Below are 20,819 nucleotides of genomic sequence, written 5' to 3' on the forward strand. Positions count from 1 at the left end.
CTATGTTTTATGTAAAGTCCAAGAAGCCATTGCCTTACATAATGTCCTGAAGATGTTTCCCTATGTCTTCCTCAAGAAGTTTTATAGCTTACAGTTCTTATATTTAATATTAAGATCCAATCTGAATTGGTTTTGGTATATGTTGTAAGGTAGGAAGGCACCTATATTCTTTTGCATATGGATATCCAGATTTCCATTGAACATTTTTGAAGAGACTATTCTTTCCCAACTGAGTGGACTTGGCACCCTTGTCAAAATTTAATTGGCTATAGGTGCGAAGATTTATTTCTGAACTCTCAATTGAATTCCCTGTGTCTATGCATCTATCTTCACAATCCATGAATAAAGAATGCCTTCTATTTCTTTAGATCTTTGATTATTTTAAGCAATGTTTTTTTAGCTATCTATGTACAAGTCCTTTACATCACTAGTTATTTTTATTGCTGGATACTTGTTTATTTTTGTTGCTATCATAATTGGAATACTTAATGGGTTTGCTCTTCAGGCTGCTAGTTCATAGTGTACAGAAACACTACTGATCTTTGCATGTTGATCTTTTGCCCTATTGCTTTGCTGAATTTGTTTATTAACTATATTAGTATTGTTGTGATTCCTTCAGGATTTCTATATGTAGAATCATGTAATAAAAAAAGGAAAATTTTACTTCTTTTCTAATTCAGAACATTTTATTTCTTTTTCTTTCCTATTGCTCTGGCTAGACCTTCCAAATCAATCCTGAATAAGAGTAGTGACCATGGGTATCCTTGTCCTGTTCCTGATCTTAGGAAAAAGTATTTAATCTGTCATAATTGAGTATAATGTTATTTGTGGATATTTCATATGTGCCTTTTATCAAGATGAGAAGTTTTTCTTTCATTTGTATTATTCTGACTATTTTTAATCAAAGTTGCTGAATTTTGTCAAATGCCTTTAATCATGTCCTTTTTCCCTTTGTTCTGCTGAAGTGGTATATTACATTAATAGATTTTCTTAACATGAACTATTCCTGCATGCCTGAGATAAATAGCATTTGATTATGGTGTACAATCCTTTTAATGTGCTATAGAATGTAACTTGCTAGTATTTTGTTAAGAATATGTGCCTTTCTATATTGATAAAGAATTCTAGTCTGTAATTTTCTTTTTCTTGTGGTATCTTTATCTGGCTATGATAATAAGATGATGCTAGCCTCACAGAATTAATTAGGAAGTGTTCTAGACTCTTCATTTTTTTTGGAAGATGTTGAGCAGTGTTGGTGTTAAGTACTCTTGGGATATTTGATTAAATTCACCTGTGAAGCTATCTGGTCCTAGGATTTTCTTTGTTAAGAAGTTTTTGGTGATTGGTTCAGTCTCTTTTCTTATTGCTTGTCTGTTGAAATCTTCTAATTCTTCTTGAGTTGGTGTAAATAATTTTGTTTAGTTTTCTAATTGGTTGGTGTACAGTCGCTCATGGTATCCTCTTACAATCCTTTTTATTTCTGTGGAGATAGTTGTAATGGCACACCTTTCATTTCTGGTTTAATTATATGTATCCCTTCGTTTAAGTTTAGTTGATTTTATTATTCCGCTCAAAAAATCAACTTAGGTTTCTTTGCTTTTTCTGGTTTTTGTTCTCTATTTCACTTATCTCTGCTAATCTTTTTGTTTCCTTCTCAATTTGAACTTAGGTTTCTCTTCTTTCCTATAGTTCTTAAAGTTGTGAAGGTAGGCCTCTGATTTGTGATTTTCGTTCTGTTTTAAAGTAAGCATTTTTAGCTGTAAATTTCCCTCTTGACACTACCTTTGATGTATCTCTTAAATTTTATAATGCTTTACTTTCATTTTCTTTTGTCTCAAGATATTTCCTAATTTCTCTTGTGATTTCTTCTTTGACCCATTGTTTTTTTTAACTGTGTTGCTTTCCACATATTTGTGAATTTTCCATCTTGTCCTCTGTTATTAATTTCTTGCTTCATTCTATTGTGGTTTGAGAAGATACATTGTATGATTTCAATTTTTAAATTCATTGAGACTTGTTTTTGACTTAGCATAATGTCAATCCTGGGGAATAGGCAATGTGTACTAGAGAAGAATTTGTATTCTTCTGCTTTTAGGTGAAGTGTTCTGTATAAATCTGTTGCCTCTAGTTGGTTTATGGTATCATTCAAATCTTCTGTTTCCTTATTGATCTTCTATCTAGATGTTCAACCCATTATTGAAAGTGGTGTATTGAAGTCTCCTACTATAAATGTAGAACCATCTATTTTTCCCACATATTTCAGTATATTTTATTTAAAAATGCTATAGCTTCCTCAGCTCTCTTTTGGTTACTATTTGCATTGTAAATTGTTTCACAGCCTTTCACATTCAACCTATTTGTTTTTTTGTTCTGTTTTGTTTTGTTTGCAAGTTGATAAGTTTATTGTCTTTGTATGAAAAATCTTCATAGAAAATTTCAGTTTGGTTTAGCTCTCAGCAGCCCGCTCCTGAGCTCTGAGGAAACTTGCCTTCTTCTGAACTACCCAATCTTTCTTTTGGGCAAGAGACATTTTGGGACAATTCCACCTCTTCTTTTTAACTTCCTTCTTAGGCTTTTTCTCATAGACTGGATTCTCTCGTATAGCAGCATGGGCTTTCTTGTACATCTCCTCCATGTCTGGCATTATGCTATTCTTTATATATTGAGAGAACTGTTTCTTGTAAGCATCTTCATCTTCCTCCATCAGGTAACACATACAATCTGCAACGTTCTGACCCATGATGTGCTTCCGATGTATTTCTGCATTGAATTCCTTGCTTTCTGAATCATAACCGGGGAATCGTTTGGTACTGTGAGGGATGGATAAGCCTCCATCCACAGCTCCCTTCAAAGCCCCAAAAACTTTATTTCCAGTGGTAGTTCTGGCAAGTCCTGCATCCAAATAGCAAGTGAAGGCACCAGGTTGACCATCAATACTTTCCACATTGTATTCATCTCCAGTTACTTCCATTTGGCCTTCATAGATCTTGTCCATGCCAAACCTGTTGAGAAGCCTGTGGGCCAGCAGCAGGCCAGTACAATATGCTGCAGCATAATTTGTCAGGCCAACCTTCACACCATACTTCGGGAGTTCGTGAGCATAAGCTGCACAGACTATCGTATGCCCTTCTATACAGGCATAAGCAATCTGACAAATGATATCTCTGTTGGTTACACGAACTATCTTCCTGTATGTGGGTGTTTTTGTACTTATTTTTATCCTGGATTACCAAGCATTTCCGAGCATAGTAATCAGTTTTACCCTCTCTTCGTCTTCTAAATTTCACCTGGTATCTCTTGAAATAGGCCTTATTCTTGACAACTTTAACAAACCCCATCCTGTGGATCAGAGAAGAACATCCACAGCTCAGCACAGACCGGCAGGCCCGGAGCACTAAAGGGGGGGGGGGGGGGGGGAAGCTCAACCTATTCGTGTATTTGAATTATTATGAGTCTACTGTAAACACTAAACAGTTGATCATGATTTTCATCCTTTCAATCAATCTCTGCCTTTTGACTTGAGGGTTTAATCCATTCACATTTAAAGTAACTCTTATAATGCAGGGCTTTCTTTCATTTTGTTACTTGATCTTTGTTCTTTTCATTCATTTTTCCCCCTCAATTCTTCCATATGCGTACTTTCATATTTATTTGTTTTTCTTAGCATACCATTTTTTTGTTCCTTCTCATTTACTTCTGTATATATTTTTCAGATATTTCCATTTTGAATACAGTGGGTCTTATTGTTAACATTCTAGGTCTACAATCATTTCATTTGTTTTGATACCAACTTAATTTCAATAGCATATGAAAACCAATCTTCCTATATTCTTCTTTCCCCCCAATTTTTTGTTGTACTTAAACAGATTGTATCTTTATCCATTGTATGTTCAAAAACACAGGTTTAACATTACTTCTTATGCCTTATATAACCTGTAAGAAGTGAAAGTGGAGTTGCATACCAAAAAATACAATACAAAAGTATTAAATTTTCTCATTAACCATATGGTTACTTTTACCAGACATATTTCTCTATGCTGCTTTCACCCGTGGTTTACTGTCATTTCCTTTTGTTCTGAACAACTACCTTCAGCATTTCTTCTATGACAGATTCAGTGGTGATGAACACCGTCAGCTTTTGCTTATCTGGGAATGGTTTAATATCTTCCATAATTTTAAAGACAGTCTTGCTGGATATAAAATTCTTGATTGGCAATTACTTTCTTTCAACACTTTAAATATTTCATCCCTTTGCCTTCTTCCCTTCATGTTATCTGATGAGAAACCAACACATAATCTTACTGAGGCTTCTTTGTACATATCATATTGCTTTTCTCTTGCAGCTTTCAGGATTATCCACTTGTCCTTGACATGCAATAGTTTCACCTCAACAAGTCTAGGCATGGTTATGTAACAGGGTGTTGCAAACTAAAAAACAGCTTAGCATTTTGAATGCTGTACCAGAATCCAAGTCCTTGAGGAAGAAGACTTTTAAAAAGAGATAATAGAAACCCTGTTTCAAATCACATATTTCTAAGGAAGCAAGGGTTCACCAAATGCAGGAAATTTTCTTACATGTTGCTGCAGGAAATGGGAAACTTTCTATCAGCTCCTGCTCCAAAGGTTCTTTGCCAGGAGTCTTTAAGGAGGCAGTGAAAGGCCTAAGAACTAACCTAACAAGAGGGCATAATTTTTTAAATTATCATCATTATCATTTTTAAAACCTGACAGAGGAATGAGGTCAAGTTCTTCACCTGAAACCCTTCAGGATTCTGGAGGATGAGGAACTTTTGATCATCAATCAGTTAATCCAGGCTAACAGATAAACCAGCCCTCAAACTTGTTCTGAACTTGCTTTGCAAGTACATTATTACACAATTAGATGAAATAACACCCCTCAATGGTATTAATTTTAATGGGAAAAAAAGCACATGAGAAATATTGGTATAGATTAAATTACTGACTTGCAGGATTACACTTGGCTTCTAAGATCCTGGGACTTTAAATATAAGAACTGATTCTCTCAAATTCCTCAACCTGCATCTCCCAAAATACAATTGTCAGACTTTCTGGAGACCTTAGTGTTCATTTGGAACTCAAAAGACTTTCACTAGTCATAATTTATAACAAATATTCCATAACAATGCAAGGAGTTGATGATGGCGTCAGTAGCATACTCTGGGTTCTGGGCTTCTAGGTTCTTGACTATGTTGCATAGGAATTTAAGGGCATGCCATAAGGTAGGCCAGGAAGTAAAGAGTTTATTAAGAAATAAGAAAAGCAATAATATACAATCCCAAAGACAGGTGTAGGCATGCTACAGGGTGAGATGTGCACTAAGTGTGGTTCTTTTTGAGGTTGTTTTGTTTAGGGTTTGTTTGGGTTCTTGAATGCACACATTCATGTTTTCTTTAAGTTTGGGAAGTTTTCTGCCCCTTTCACTCTCTGCTTCTTCTTTGGAGACTCTAATAATGTATTATTAGTATGCTTAATAGTCCCATTCTTTTTTCTTTCTACTCTTAACCCTTTATCATTTCAATTGTTTTTACTTTCAATTCACTTATTCTTTTTTCTGACAGCCTCAATCCACTGCTGAAATCTTCTGGGGAGTTTTTCATTAAAGTTAGTGTGCTCTTCTTCAACTCCAATATTTCTGTTTGATCCCTTTTAAAATTTTCTATCTCTTTGTTAAGATTCTCATATTGTTCATTCATTCTTTTCCTGATATGCTTTAATTCTTTCTCCACACTTTCTTTTATCTCCTTGAGAATATTGAGAATCATTTTTTAAAAGTTTTGTCAAGTGTATTCAAAGTTTAGTCTTCTTATTTGATTTCATTATTTTTATCTCGTTCCCTTCTGTTTCTGTTTATTTTGTATTCTTTTTGGAACATGCTATATTTTAATATTTTAAAGTTTTAACTCTGTGATTTCATCCCTGAATTGACTGTTCCTTAAATTTAATCCAGTGATATATGATATCTAGATTTTCTTCAGTATCAGGACTGTGCAAAAACTCTTTTCAAACTCTTTGCAAATTGTCTCTATGTTGGCTGGCTCTCTCCTTCAGGAGAGGTCTGCCATTTTATCAAGAAGAGCAGCCTGAAGTGAAAAATGGAGGGTTGTCTCCATATTTTCTGAGCCAGTCTTGCCCTGGGCTGGTGTTCACTTGCTTTAGGAATTCCCCAATTTACAGGAATTCTAAATCCCCCCTTTATTCCCTACTAAATAGACTTTCTCCCACTCTTGGATATTCTATTTCAGTCTTAAAACATATAATCCTTTGTCTCAGGCTGCTTTGACTTAGATGCTTATTACATTGCTTTTGATATCTTCAATCTGTTTCTGAGAGCAAAACAAGAACAAATTCTGGTCGGGTAAGCCAGGTTAGAGATTCCTGGTCCAGATAGATTGGCACCGCCATGCAGACACAACAGTATACACATACTGGCACCAACCAGCACTGGGGAAGGGGTACAGGTGTGACCATTCAGGATACCATGACCTCTCCTACCATTTTCGATGCTTCTTTTTCTCGATTTGGAACTTACCAGTTACTGCAACTCTTTAACTCTTTGCCAGAGTTTTGAGGAAGATGGCACTGTCAGTTTTTGCTAGTTGCTCAAAGATTTTTTGGAGAAATGGCACCTTGGAATATGTTACACCGCCATCTTTGTCTACCAGTAGTCACTCTTTGTGACTTTGTCTTTGCATTTATTTTCATTTGTACTGTTCTTTGTGACTTTGTCTCTGTGTTTATTTTCATTTGTAGTGCTTACAATTTATTTTGATTGTTGAATAGAAGGATATATGCATTTCACCTATTTTGGAAAATTAGTTGGCAGTGTCTCTGTAGATCTTGCCTTCTTTTGATTTTCCTTACTTTCTTCTTTTACAGTTACTATTACATAAATGTTGATTTATCCCATTATATCTTACATGTATCTTTCCTTGTAGTTTCTTCAGATCAGTCTCTTAGATATTTCTTTATCTTTGTCTAATTTGCATTTTATCTTGTCCATTGTAACTTTAATTTAAATGGTTTTTGAAATTATATTTGTATTCTGAAATTATATTTGCTACTTTTTCCAAAAGTACCTGTTTTTCTTCAGTCCTGTTCTTTTTTGTGGTATACTTTCACTTGTAATGCTGCTATTTTTTTTTATATTTGGGTAATTTATAGAACCAAATTGTTCTCTATTTCCTGAAGTTATTAGGTATACCAACATCTAACCCACACTCATGGTGAATTTATGTTTATTGTTTTTTTTCTTGGCTATTATTAATTGCGATATCTTTTTCAATGATGGCTGATTTATGGAAATCCTGTGCAACTTAGATTAAGGGTGTTTTTCAATTGTTGCTTATTTTTTAATCTCTGGAGTATAGTATTTTTAGACTTCAAATTACTTCATCACAGTTTTTTCCTAGATAAATGTACATTTCTCTTTGGAATCATCAGAGTAAAAGGATATTTCTACAGTTTATATGGCTGCATGACTTCCTAAAATATATATTTTTCCCTCTCTTGTATAAAAGCTGTTTTAAAGTTCTCTATGACCACTTGAAGAAAGCAGAAGTGATAATGAGACTAAACTCTTTTTCTAGATAGTTCAGTGGATATACTTAAAGTATATAGGTCTATCTAAGCTGGGGTTTTTACAAAGAAATGTGTAAATATAGATACTTTTCCTGAGGAACTAAAGTAATTTCTTACGTTCAGGTATCCACAAAAGATCTCAGTTTTAGAGATAAGCATCATTACACAGTGTAATTTTTCACCTGAGGTTCATAGAAGTGGACTGAAAAAGCAGTTGGTTAAACTTTGAACCCCAATGAGTGCTTGAGCAAGTGCTATAACCAGCATCTTTTAATAGTGATATTTGATCTATTTCCAATGGGTTTTATCACCTTTTATATACCTGAAGATTTTTGCTTCTATAAATTTAGAGTAGACATTTTTGCTAGTATTAGTACATGTATATAAATTTAAGATAATAAACATGAAATATCAAATACTTTCAGAATAATTAGTTCTGAACAAATCATGCTTAATGTTAGTTAATAACATTTCTCCCACATGTGTTTTTAACCAGCTCTTTGTATAGGATCTTTAAAATAAAAACCAAAACATAAAACCTTCTCTTATTCCCTACTCTCCCTGTAACTCCACTTACTATCACTCTAATCTTCTGATTACAACCAAAGTTTTTGATAAAATTGTTATTAACTATTTCTGCTTTCTAGCATCTCCTCACTTACCCCTAAATATCAACTGTTGCCATCCCCATTACTTTCTCATGTTTCCTTGACCTGAAGAGTTATTAAAGACCTTGTTGCTAAAATCTAATGTGTACTTTTCAAACTTTCCTTTACTTGACTTCTTTATGACATTTTTCAGTATAAACCAATCTCCTCTTTAGACTATCTTCTCCTGGATTTTTCAATAATACAGTCTTTTTTTTTTCTGTCTTTCTTCTCTGTACATTACAGTGTCTTTCTTGACTCCATCCTCTGTCTGTCCTGTATATGCTGGATAAACATATAGGGTTCTCTACAAGGGAGAATTTCTTTCTTAAACTATATACAGCAAGAATTCTCATACCTTGCTTATCCAGATAAGAACATTACTTCAGAGAATACTGGAAATTCTCAATTTTTTATTCCACTTTCTGTCCAGTGCCTGCATTTTTACAAGTTAATGAGGCCATCTATGGCAAGGAACACATTTTAAGCTGTCTGCATCAGCAGGAAGTAGATTATGAATGTATATTTTGATTTAAGGTTGTCTAAGCAAAAATCATACTCAGCAACATTTATAGGTCTTTCAGTTTTTGAAAACTTCTGCTTGAGGAGAAATAATGAAATTTTGTCACTCTCAAGTCCTCTAAAATATAAGTATCTCCTTTAAAAGCCCTCTTTCAGAGTAACAATTGGGAACATAATGTTGACTGCATTGCATTAAATGCAGTTGCATTTATTTTCAGAACTATTTGAAATATATTAGCTAGTTTCATGCTCTCCACCTAACACTAAATATCTGAGTTGAAACTACTGTCATGTCCTAAGATGTTCATTACCTTCCCCTTTAGTGCATTATTTCCAGTGTAAACAAAGTAAAATTTAAAGATCCAGACCTGCTTAGAGATAGCACTCTTTGATCAAAACTAGTTTACAGCCCTTAGACAAAGCTCAACTCCTTAACATGGTTTATTGGCTCTATAAGATTTGCCCCTGCTCAACTCACTAGCCTCATATCTCAGGTTCTTTTTTTTCACAATTTGTTTCAACCATACTGCAATGCTTTAAGCACTTCCAGTATCATATATTATGTGTGTATATATGTGCATATGCACTTGCGTACATATATGTGCATGTGTGCAAAATCTTTCTACCCATAACACTTTTCTCTACATACCCTTTTGTATTCTATTTCTGGGTATTATAAATATCATGATTTAGAAATCATTTCCTTTGGTAAAACTTGCCTGATTTTCCAGGTCAGGAAGGTATGCCCTACTTTATGTTTCCATACTTACTTCCCAGAGTATTACACTAAAGTAATCTCTTTTACTTGCCTGGATCTCTCACTAGAATCTAAGTTCTGTGAGGTCAATGAATGTGTCTTTCTTGAATAAATGAGTGAATGAATGCATGAACTAATGAATGAATGAATGAACAAATAGGTTTTCTGACTGGTCTTAATAACATATCCAATTCAGTTATATATTTTTTGGCCTATGCTGGTAGATGCTATGTAAAGTTATTCATACTACATTAATTACTAGCAATATATTTAAAAAGAAATAAATAAATAATACAATTTAACTGAAAAAAAATCTATGTTCACAAAAAGCCTTATAATTTATGTTGAAGAGATTGTACATCAATTAAAAAATATCCTGAATGTATTAAGTTGTTTGGCATGATCAAAATTGTGTTGACCAAGATAACTTTGACAGCTTTGTTCCTAATAGCCATGTTAGCATCAGTCAGGAAGTTATTGCCAAATCCAGAAGATATGGTTGTGAATCAAATGACAGTGTTATCAGAAGAGGTGGCATATCCTGAAAGCTAAATTTCAGAATGCACTGAAAATTTAATAGGAGGCACAGATTCCAAATACTGCACCAAACCTAATTTGTAGGATTTCTATTCCTCCAACTGCTTGAGAAATTAAGGAAGAAATTACCAGCCTTATGCTTGTAGCTGATTGAAAACACAAGTATTTTAATGAAGATTAATTTAGTATACAGGAATATTAATCTGCTTGGTAGCTTCAATGAAGAATGCAATGAGTGTAGTCTGGCAGTTAGGTCACTGAGTGTATGCATGGCCTGCCAACATGTAGGAACAAAAGTGATATCATATTAGAGGGCATAACTAACTTCTTTCAAATTGGCAAATTAAAGCTGGAGAATACAAATACACTGTTTTGTGTCATGAAGTGAAAACAGCTTGTAATAAAAATGAGTCACAGGGAAGCCGACTTGGCCCAGTGGATAGGGTGTCCGTCTACCACATGGGAGGTCCGCAGTTCAAACCCCAGGCCTCCTTGACCCATGTGGAGCTGGCCCATGCGCAGTGCCGATGTGCGCAAGGAGTGCCATCCCATGCACAAGGAGTGCACCCCATAAGAAGAGGCACCCAGAGCGAAAAAAGTGCAGGCTGCCAGGAGTGGTACCACACACATGGAGAGGTGACACAGCAAGATGATGCAACAAAAAAAGACGCAGATTCCTGTGCCACTGACAACAGCAGAAAGCGGACAAAAAGAAGAATGTGCAGCAAATGAACACAGAGAACAATACAACTGGGGCAGGGGTTGGGGGGAAGTGGAGAGAAATAAACAAAATATATCTTGGAAAAAAAAATGAATCACACTTCTCATATATTGTTTCATTTTCATAGCTTATTCTAGGAGGACTGGCTACAATTTTGGTGTGCAAAGTAGCAGTTTCTTAAGTACTTAGCTTTCTTGATAATAAGTTTTCTTTAGAATGCTTATGATCCTGTTGGCATCTTCACTGTCTTGGTAGCTATATCTTCAATTAAATTTTCTCAAAACAGCAATATTCAAGTCTTTTACTATTCTCTGTTTGTTTTTAATTTGACATCTTCCATTTGTGATTATCAATATTTTCTAAATTGATAACTAATTCAATTAAATAACATTTAAGTATAAAAATGTTATTATTTTTGTACATTCAATTTTAAACCCTATAGCTAAATACCACAATTAAAAGGAAAAATCTAAACTGTTCTAAACAAGTTAAATGCACATTAAAATTGGAAAATATCCTACCTCACACCATATACAAAAATCAACTCAAAATGGATCAAAAAGCTAAAAATAAGAGCCAGAACTATAAAACTCCCAAAGGAAAATGTAGGAATGAGGCTTAAGGACCTTTTGTTAAGCATTTGTATCTCTTTCCTCTCACATTTTGCTATACACTGCAAGAAGAAGCCAGCCTGCATTTTCCACATTTAATTTGGAAATCTTCTCAGTTAAATGTCCAAGTTCCATCTAACATCGAGTTTATTTTACCAAGTTCTCTACAACTTTAAAACAAGAATTGCCTTTCCTCTAGTTTCCAATAATAGTTTCATTATTTCCTTCTAACGCCTTGTTGGAAAGAACTTCAGAGTTTACATTCTACCGACAGTCTCTTTTTTTTTTTTATTCATTTTTTTAAAAATATTACATTCAATAAATATGAAGTCCCATTCAACCCCACCGCCCCCACCCCCCACTCCCCGCACAGCAACACTCTCTCCTATCATCATGACACATCCATTGCATTTGGTAAGTACATCTCTGGGCATCGCTGCACCTCATGGTCAATGGTCCACATCATAGCCCACACTCTCCCACGTTCCATCCAGTGGGCCCTGAGGGGATCTACAATGTCCCGTAATTGTCCGTGAAGCCCCACCCAGGACAACTCCAAGTCCCAAAAACGCCTCCACATCTCATCTCTTCCTCCCATTCCCCGACAGTCTCTTCAAAGCTACCTAGGCCTCTTCTATCAAGCATCTCACAATTCCTCCAAAAAATACCCCTTACCCATATATAAAGCTGTTACAACATTTTTGTTTATTGCAAGCAGTTCAACCCCACTCTTTCTGTATCAATTTCTGTCTTACTTTGCATCAAGGCTGCTGATACATACTACCAGAAATGTGATGGTTTTTATAAAGGGGATTTATTTTCAGGAAAAGCCTATAGTTCTGATGCTTTGTCCAAAGCAGAGCACCATCAGTGATACTTTCTCACCAAAGTCAGCTAATGTTGATCCTGGTGTCCTACCATGTAGCAGTTGGGCATGTAGCAGGACTCATCTCCTCATCCTGAGCTACTCTATGGGCCCTTGGGGGCCTCTTTCTTTGCCCCTGTGCTCTGCTGGTTCCAGACTCTGATACCTCTCTCAGCCTATTGGGACTTCTCTGTTTTCCTGGACTCCTCTCTCTCACATGGCAGGATCAATATGTCAGCATCCTTTCTCTCTGTATCTTCCTCTCTCTGTCTCCATTTATACAAAGCCCAGCAAGAGTATGGAAACCTAACCTGTGTCACACCTCACTGATGTTGTCCAATCAAAAGCAATCTACTCAAGCAATCTAAATTGCATCCAATGCAATCAAAGGGTACTAAGCCCACAGATTTAGATTCATTTAAGAGCATAATTTTTTGAGATATTGAAAAAGAACTTCGAACTCTCACAAAGTGGTAAGTAGTTTTCCCTAAATTGATTAGCTAAAACCTAAGATCAGGTTTTTGCTTCTCTAAATATGAAGCTCTTTACACTACAGTGAAAATGCAGCCCCATTTCTTCATAGCAGCATTAGTAAAATTATTATTTAACTATAAAGATCAACCATTTAAGGGTTCCAAAAAGTAATCAACAAATTGTTTCTAATAGATGTTTACTTATACAGCACAAACCAGAGTTATAGAAAGCCTGCACATATACATGCATACCTGTTCTTTCAGTTTCCTGGATGGTAAATCAAATACCATGGAATGAGATGGTTTGAACAACAGAAGTTTGTTGGTTCACAGATTTGAAGCTAGTAGAAGTCTGATATCAAGGCATAAGGAAGGGGGAAACGGACTTTGGCCCAGTGGTTAGGGCGTCCGTCTACCATATGGGAGGTCCGCGGTTCAAACCCCGGTCCTCCTTGACCCGTGTGGAGCTGGCCATGCGCAGTGCTGATGCGCGCAAGGAGTGCCGTGCCACGCAAGGGTGTCCCCCGCGTGGGGGAGCCCCACACGCAAGGAGTGCGCCCGTGAGGAAAGCCGCCCAGCGTGAAAAGAAAGAGCAGCCTGCCCAGGAATGGCGCCGCCCACACTTCCTGTGCCGCTGACGACAACAGAAGCGACAAAGAAACAAGACGCATAGACACCAAGAACAGACAACCAGGCGAGTGGGGGGAATTAAATAAATAAATAAATCTTTAAAAAAAAAAAAAGGCATAAGGAAGGTAATACTCTCTCCCCAAAGACTGGGACATTCTGGGGCTAGCTACTGGTGATCCTTCGTCCTTGGGTGTTCTCTTATGTCATTATGCACATGGTGGCTTCTCCAGCCTTCTTTCTCTTCTGGTTCCATTGATTTCCAGCTCTGGCTTTGCCTGTGGCATCTTTTCTCTCTATAGGACCTTTTCTATAAGTCCTTCATTAATAGGATCAGTACTCATCTTGATTCAGCTTTGCCACACTTTAACTGAAGTAACCTTTTTATAAAGCCCTATGCACAAGGGTTCATACCACAAGAATGGAGTATGTTAAGAACATCTTTATCTAGGGTACAAACCTCCAAGTCACCATACCTCCTAACTCCTAGCCCACATATACCAAAAAGCCTAGAAATAGGAATTATTTTGAGAGGAAATAGGCTATTACTATATTGTTTATTTTCTCTTAACTAGAAATCTTCCCTACTATAGGCCCATATGTAATATGGGTCTGAGACCCAGCTAACACATTTCTCCCTTACCGATTCCCATCATATTCTACTAATAGGACACAATCGAGGGAGATGGGAAGGCAGATTGAGAGAAAAAGGTAATTCCCATTCCCTATTTGTTTGCTGGTCCAAATGCTGATGCCATAGCAATTGCTCTTTGTTTCCACAGCAACACTTGGTTCTAGCATCTAATTTTTGAGGCATTCCCAGAAAAAGGTTCATTGTACCACTTTAAAAGGCACTCCTCCAGGTTCTTAAATACCAGAAGTAGCTAGTCTTCTTGGTTTTGATATCCCCCCAATTTTTCTTTTACTTGACCTAGGGATGATTGTTGCTTTTTGTAATTATCACCGGATTACATATTTCCTTTTTGCCCAATTCAGTGTTACATTAGTATAAGTAATTCCCCATAGTAAATTCTCTCTGTTCGAATATCTTGGATGGTATCTATTTTTCTGACTGGACCCCAATTAATGTAATTATGATAGTTTTGTGATGATTAATTTGTTTCTTTTTAGAATATTTTGATAGCTTTGTATAATTCAGATAGGAAAGATTTACATGGGATACACTTTTTTCTAATGAAAAACAGACACAATTATAAAGCACAATATATCATTCAAAACAAGTTGCAAATAATGAAGGCAAACCCCAGGTTACTACAGCAAGAACTTCTCATCTACTCTACCTGATGTTTTGGATTTGATCTTCTAAAAGGCAAGTCTCCCAGGTGTTTGAGGTTTCCAGCATTGTTCTTTGAAAAGAACCACCATGGGAGAATATGGTTTGTTCAAATAGGAATTTTAAAAGGTTTCTAACTTCTGAAGTTTGCTGTATGAATGATTGTGATGATCGGGTGAACTCAGCACAGATCTGAGACTTGAGACTTGTCATCCCGAGTGTTGGGCAGTGACTGTGTAGCTACAGGCAAGTCACTTACCCTCCTCTGTATCTCAGTATCTTCTCATGCTGCAGGACTTTACCAAATAAAGATTATTTTCCATACCATTATAGACAAAATAGTGACAAAATTACTTGTGGCTATTTCTAAGAAAAAAATGTGTTAGTATATTTAACTTGACTCTGCTTTATTGTCTCTAGAAATTCAGGTTTTAAAAACCCAACCAGGTCTGTTCACCCAGTTCAATCAGCCTTGTGGTTCCATTTCTTGTGTGAATGTCATTTTTACTGCCAGATGTAATTTGCAACCTTTCCATGTGTGTCTTTTTGCATCTTTTTGATTTCTCGTTAAAAAAGTGTTTGCCCTTTTTTGTAGTTATATTATATAGAATGGATTTAGCCTGTAATTTATTCTTCCAAGATATTCAAATTGCTCCTTTTCTCTTCCTTCGTTCCCTCCTTCCCTGACTTCTTTTATTCCTACCTTTCTTTTTCTTTGTTTATAGATAATAATATAGATAATTTGTTTATAGATAATGTACAGTGAATATTAAGTTTACTATTGGTAAGGGCAGATTCCTCTAAGCATTTGCACTTTAAAATTAAATAAATACCACCAATATACTTTTCAAAAATCTGTGGTTTTACAGAATATGAAAGTGTTGTTTTCTTACAACCTTAGCAATACTGGATGTTTTTAGATTGTTTTTAATTTAACCAATCTGATGGATAATGCCTTAACTTAAATGCAGCTGATAATTTTTTAAATGTTTGTCTTAATGTTTCCCTGCTTAATGTACCATCCATATTTTTACTGCTAAAACTCATTAATGAAATAAGAGCCAGAGAATATCTTTTTGTGTGTGTTCTTTATATCTAAGTAGAAATTTTTGGGGATATTCATAAGCTTTATATCCGAATATTTTATAATAGTAATAGTAACGTTTCCAAAGTCAGGAATATTATACCCAAATAATGAAGTATATAAAGGACTAGAATAATAAGAGACAAATTACTTTATTTTGTGTTAAAATATCTACATCATGATATTAGTGAAGATAGATAATTTTTGAAGATAGATCATTTTCTTATACTTAAGATATAAATAAGCAGTGCAATCAACAGGCATTGCAAAGAGATTGAGAAAAAGTTAAATTCAGTATATTAATAATACCATAGCTACAAACTTACATCTTATTATGCATGCATATTTTCCACTCTTTAAAATCATTAAGTGCATTCAGTTAGCCTGAATCAATTAAAACCAGTTAATCCCAAGCATTTAGTTTTCTTTTTGGTAAATACAAATATAAAACAAAATAGACAATGTATGAATATTGTATACAGAATAAACGATTCCATACTACTGGAACTACTAAAACAGAGTCATTTTTTAAATAGATCATGAAGCATCAGTTCAAACTGCTGAGAAGACAAGTTAAATTACCCTGTTATCTGCTGTTATGGTTACTTAGTCATTGATTCATGTACATTTTCTTCTTCATTCAGATGCTTTTATGTCACTTTTTATTAACGTTTTGTAATTCTTTTGAGATTTAGGAAGGAATTTTCAACCAGCAATTGTAAGATAGCACTCTTAGACTTTTAAGAATTTTAAAGAGTGATTAATCATGATACGCGATTTCTCATACAAAAAAAAAATCTTTTCTAGGTAGAACAAAATATATGCACCTTTTGTCTTAGGAATTAAACACAAATGAAACCTCCATTAAATCAACAAATTTTTACAATCAATGTAATTAATATTAGGATGCTAAATATCTGAATTTTCCTTAAAATTAATTTTTTAAATACTTGAGTGAATTCAAATATTAATAGTTTTCTTGCTTGTTTTTAGGACATAACACCTATAATGCAGCTTGGGTGAATATTGATAAAGCATGTGAGCTCTGAACCCATATTGCCTGGATTTGATCAATTCCAAGAATTACTAATTGTGATCTTTTCCTGCCTCAGTATTCCCATCTGTAAAAAAGAGATTATTACAGTATCTGCCTCACTGAATGGTAGTGAGGTTTACAAGCGTTAATGTGTGTAAAGATTTAGTTCATTTCAGTTGATTTTGTGTATGGAGATACAGGTTGTATATAGGTTTTTAGGTGTTTGAGGTTGCCGCTCGCTGGGTGAGGAGTCCGCAGAGGGGCCGCAGGCAAGTAACGACGACGAGGGGAAGAACCCACACGGAGACGAGGCTGATGGCGCAGGTCTGATTTAATGAGGAAGTGCTTGACAATATAAGCCCGAGGGAACGGGGGTGGGGCTAGCATGGGGTGAGAGCGGATTGGTGAGCACGGGCAGAATACCCTTATATGGCCAGGAGATGCAGCTCTGCAGACTAGTGGGTGGAGACGGGGCAGAGGTGGGCCGGCGAGGGGGCGTAGCTGGGGGCAATGTGAGGGCGGAGTCACCCGTACCAGGCGGAGGGCGTAGTCACCCATTCCCGCCACCCCTCCCGGGCAGCTGTGGCACCTTACAGCTGCCCCGGGCTGACCACAGAGGTTAACCATACCTTGGCCTGCTTCCTCTCCTCAGGTGTTATAGCCATTTTTAATAAATAAACTGTTTCAACTCTTCCCTTTTGTTTCTCTCCTCAACTATCGTTCTGATTCCTCACTCCTTTTTCATAAACGCACATTATAATCTCTTGCAGTTACAATTGATCTTTTCCTTTCTTTTTAAATTCTCTCCTCATTTTGAGCTAATAATATTCTTGCTTTTTTATCCCCCCAAATAAAACTGTTAACTGTCCTGTGCTTAATTCCAAAATCTAGTTTATACTTGCCAGTCTGCACGATATCTCTGTGGAATTTGCCTCTATGGTTAGCCTTCAGGCTTTTCAAAAGTTGATCACCCTCAGGGTCAGTGTACAACTTAAAACTCCAGGTGGTTGTCATGGACTGTGTCTGGTAAGGTAGTGAAGAGAGTGAGACAAGATGTGCAGGTAAAGGAGCTTAAACTTTATTCTACAGGTGAAGGCAGTACTTCAAAGGATTTTTACCTCAGGAATGACAGATTTAGATAAATATTTTAGAAGTGTAATTCTCTTTAATTAATCTTCAATTTTGACTAATTTGGACAAATATTTTCAATTTTCCTTGTAATAACTTTTTTTAAAAAGGTAGAAGGGTCCTTGCAGCTTCCCTCGAGCTGCGACCTGCCCCTGTGGGGACCTTGACTCTAGCCCACAGCTGCTGGGCCTCCCAGAGGCTCCTACGCTAACCCTAAAGGCACTGTGTGAAGCTGGGGTCCCTTGGGGAGAGCGGCAAGAGAAAGAGGAGGAGCCTTTCTGCTCATTTTCCCCTCAGCTCCACCACCTTGGGGCATCTGGCTCTTCTCTTCATATGTTCTCTTTCCTTCTTACTCTTGGGTAAATAAACAGCCTGTGAGCACATAGGCAGCCTGAAAGAAATGCTGTTGAAACTGTAAGATTCTGATGTATGGAGTCATCCTAAATAAAGAGAAGGAAACATTAAAGAATAAAAAAAGACTTTTTAGAAATGAATCAATAGTTACATGTGCTCAATTTAATCTGTGAATACTTTAATTTGCGGTCAATTAATAAGTCAGTAGAAGGAGTATACTTTGTGGAAGTTTTCACCTGGGAAGGTGTTCATTATTGATACAAAAATTATGGACTTGGGGCTGGGATGTGTGAAAGGTTTGCATTTGTGTGGTCATTGCTTTGTATTATAACTCACTTTGAGAAAGAACACATTATTTTTAACATGTCAGAAAACATGTCAGGTCCCATTATGCTTTCTGTTCAGTTGAAGCCATGTTTTTACCATGTACCCCTGTCTCTTATTTGTTTTTCTTTATTTATTTTTAAAAATTTATTTTTTATTTATTTCTCTCCCCTTCCTCCACCCTCCCCTCCCAAATTGCCTGCTCTCTATGTCCATTTACTGTGTATTCTTCTGTGACCACTTCTATTCTTATCAGCGGCACCAGGAATCTGTGTTTCTTTTTGTTGCATCATCTTGTTGTGTCAGCTCTCCGTGTCTGCAGCACCATTTTTGGGCAGGCTGTACTTTCTTTCATGCTGGGCGGCTCTCATTACAGGGTGCACTCCTTGCGCATGGGGCTCCCCTACATGGGGGACCCTTTGTGGCACGGCACTCCTTGCATGCATCAGCACTGCACATGGGCCAGCTCCACACAGGTCAAGGAGGCCTGGGGTTTGAAGCATGGACCTCCCATGTGGTAGGTGGACACCCTATCCATTGGGCCAAGTTCACTTCCCTCTTATTTGGTTTATAAACCTCTTTCCCATCCAAGACATTCTACACACTTCTTGCATAGAAAATCTTCCCACTATGCCACTTTTATGATGCCAGTTCCTTTTCCAAAGAGGATTATGTATTTTCTTGCCCATAATACAATCTAATATCAGTCTGGCTTACATAGCCCTTTGGACCCATGATAACTACTTAGATTTATGATCCAAACACTTATTTATATATGCCCTTCAATGCAAAGGAAATGCTCTCTCTAATGTCCCTATAGTTATTACTTTTAGTTATTTGTATTCTGAGCCTTTGGGCATTTCTTTGTTAATATTTCCTTTGTCTCATTTCCTCCAAGTATTCATATCTTACAAAAATCCCAGCTGAAATCTAAACTCCACCAGACCATTGTGATCTCATTTTTCTGTGTCTTCTAAAGATTTTCTTGTTGTCATTAAACAATTTCACATTTATCATTACCACCACCAGTACAACATAGCAGTGTCAGCAGCAGCTATCACAAACATGGACCAAATGACTCCAATGTACAACTGCTTGCATTAGGATTTGGGGGCAGAAAGTGGTTGCAGACTGGTCCCCACCTTTCAGAGATTTATTTCTGTTTTGAAATGTTGAAGTTATACCAACAATATAACAGGAATAATAATAATAGAAACTATTCTAATTATAAAATCAGTGATGCAACATTAAACTGGTTTTCAGCTTTTACCCAAGTCTATTTTTCTGCTTTTGCCCACCATATATGTCCATGTCCTTTAGTAACACACCAAACATCACTGAGTGTGACACACTTTTGATTTTTAAATCTTGGCCTTCATTTTTAACATTCTTTTAGTCAAAATGATCCTTGTTCTTTCTGTCCAATGGGAAGATTTTCATTTTAAAATTTAGTGCCCACTTTTCCTTATTTAAATCTTTTCATACACTTTATAACATCATTCAGCTACTCACTGCCTTCTTTACATTTCCATGGCCTTCAGCCTGTAGTTTAGAAGACAGATATAGGAGTCATAACATTCATGAAAAAATATGAAAAAAGATATGTGTATATATGCAAATATATGAATGTATAGTCTATATATTTATATTTACCTTAGTGTTCATATTTATATTATAACTTGTAGGGGTGAATGGGCTTGATTAATTGATGAATGCATTTAATTGAAGAAAGGAATTCATGTAGGGAAGAATATGTTGAAAAGACAAATGTGAGTCTTTCAATAACCTGAGTTCAATACAACACCTTGAGGTAATTGTATGTGTTTTAGTTTCCTAAACTGCTCAAGTGAATACTATGAAATAGGTCAAGTTAATCAAATGGAAGTTTATTTGCTAAAGGTTTGAAATTGGGAAAAAATGCAAATCACTGTGTCATGAAGGTGCTTCCTTCCTGAAGTCTGTGATGTCCTGGGACTGACTGTTGGAGATCCTTGGTCCTTAACTTTTCCCATGGCAAGGCACATGGCCCCATCTGGTCCCGGCCTTCACCTCCACATTCTGTTGATGCCCAGCTTCTTGCTTCCTATGACTTTCTTTCCTTCTGTCTGAGTTTCATTTCCCTTATAAAGGACTCTGGTAATAGGGTTCAGATCTATCCTGATTGAGGTAGGCTACACTTAATCTGAAGTAACCTCCTTGAAAGGTTCTACTTACAGTAGGTTCAAACCCACAGGAATGGA

At 36.2% G+C, this 20,819-nt stretch overlaps 1 protein-coding gene and 1 pseudogene across 16 annotated transcripts in view; one reads left to right on the forward strand and one right to left on the reverse strand.

The window, feature by feature from the left end:
• EPHA5 (EPH receptor A5) overlaps window positions 1-20,819 on the forward strand; it is a 374,629-nt gene that overhangs the window by 240,079 nt on the left and 113,731 nt on the right. The gene's annotated exons all lie outside the window — the stretch shown is intronic.
• Window positions 2,382-3,384, reverse strand: LOC101433215 (large ribosomal subunit protein uL18 pseudogene; annotated as a pseudogene).

Source organism: Dasypus novemcinctus, chromosome 1, assembly GCF_030445035.2.
Source record: "Dasypus novemcinctus isolate mDasNov1 chromosome 1, mDasNov1.1.hap2, whole genome shotgun sequence".
NCBI classification, from domain to species: Eukaryota; Metazoa; Chordata; class Mammalia; order Cingulata; family Dasypodidae; genus Dasypus; species Dasypus novemcinctus.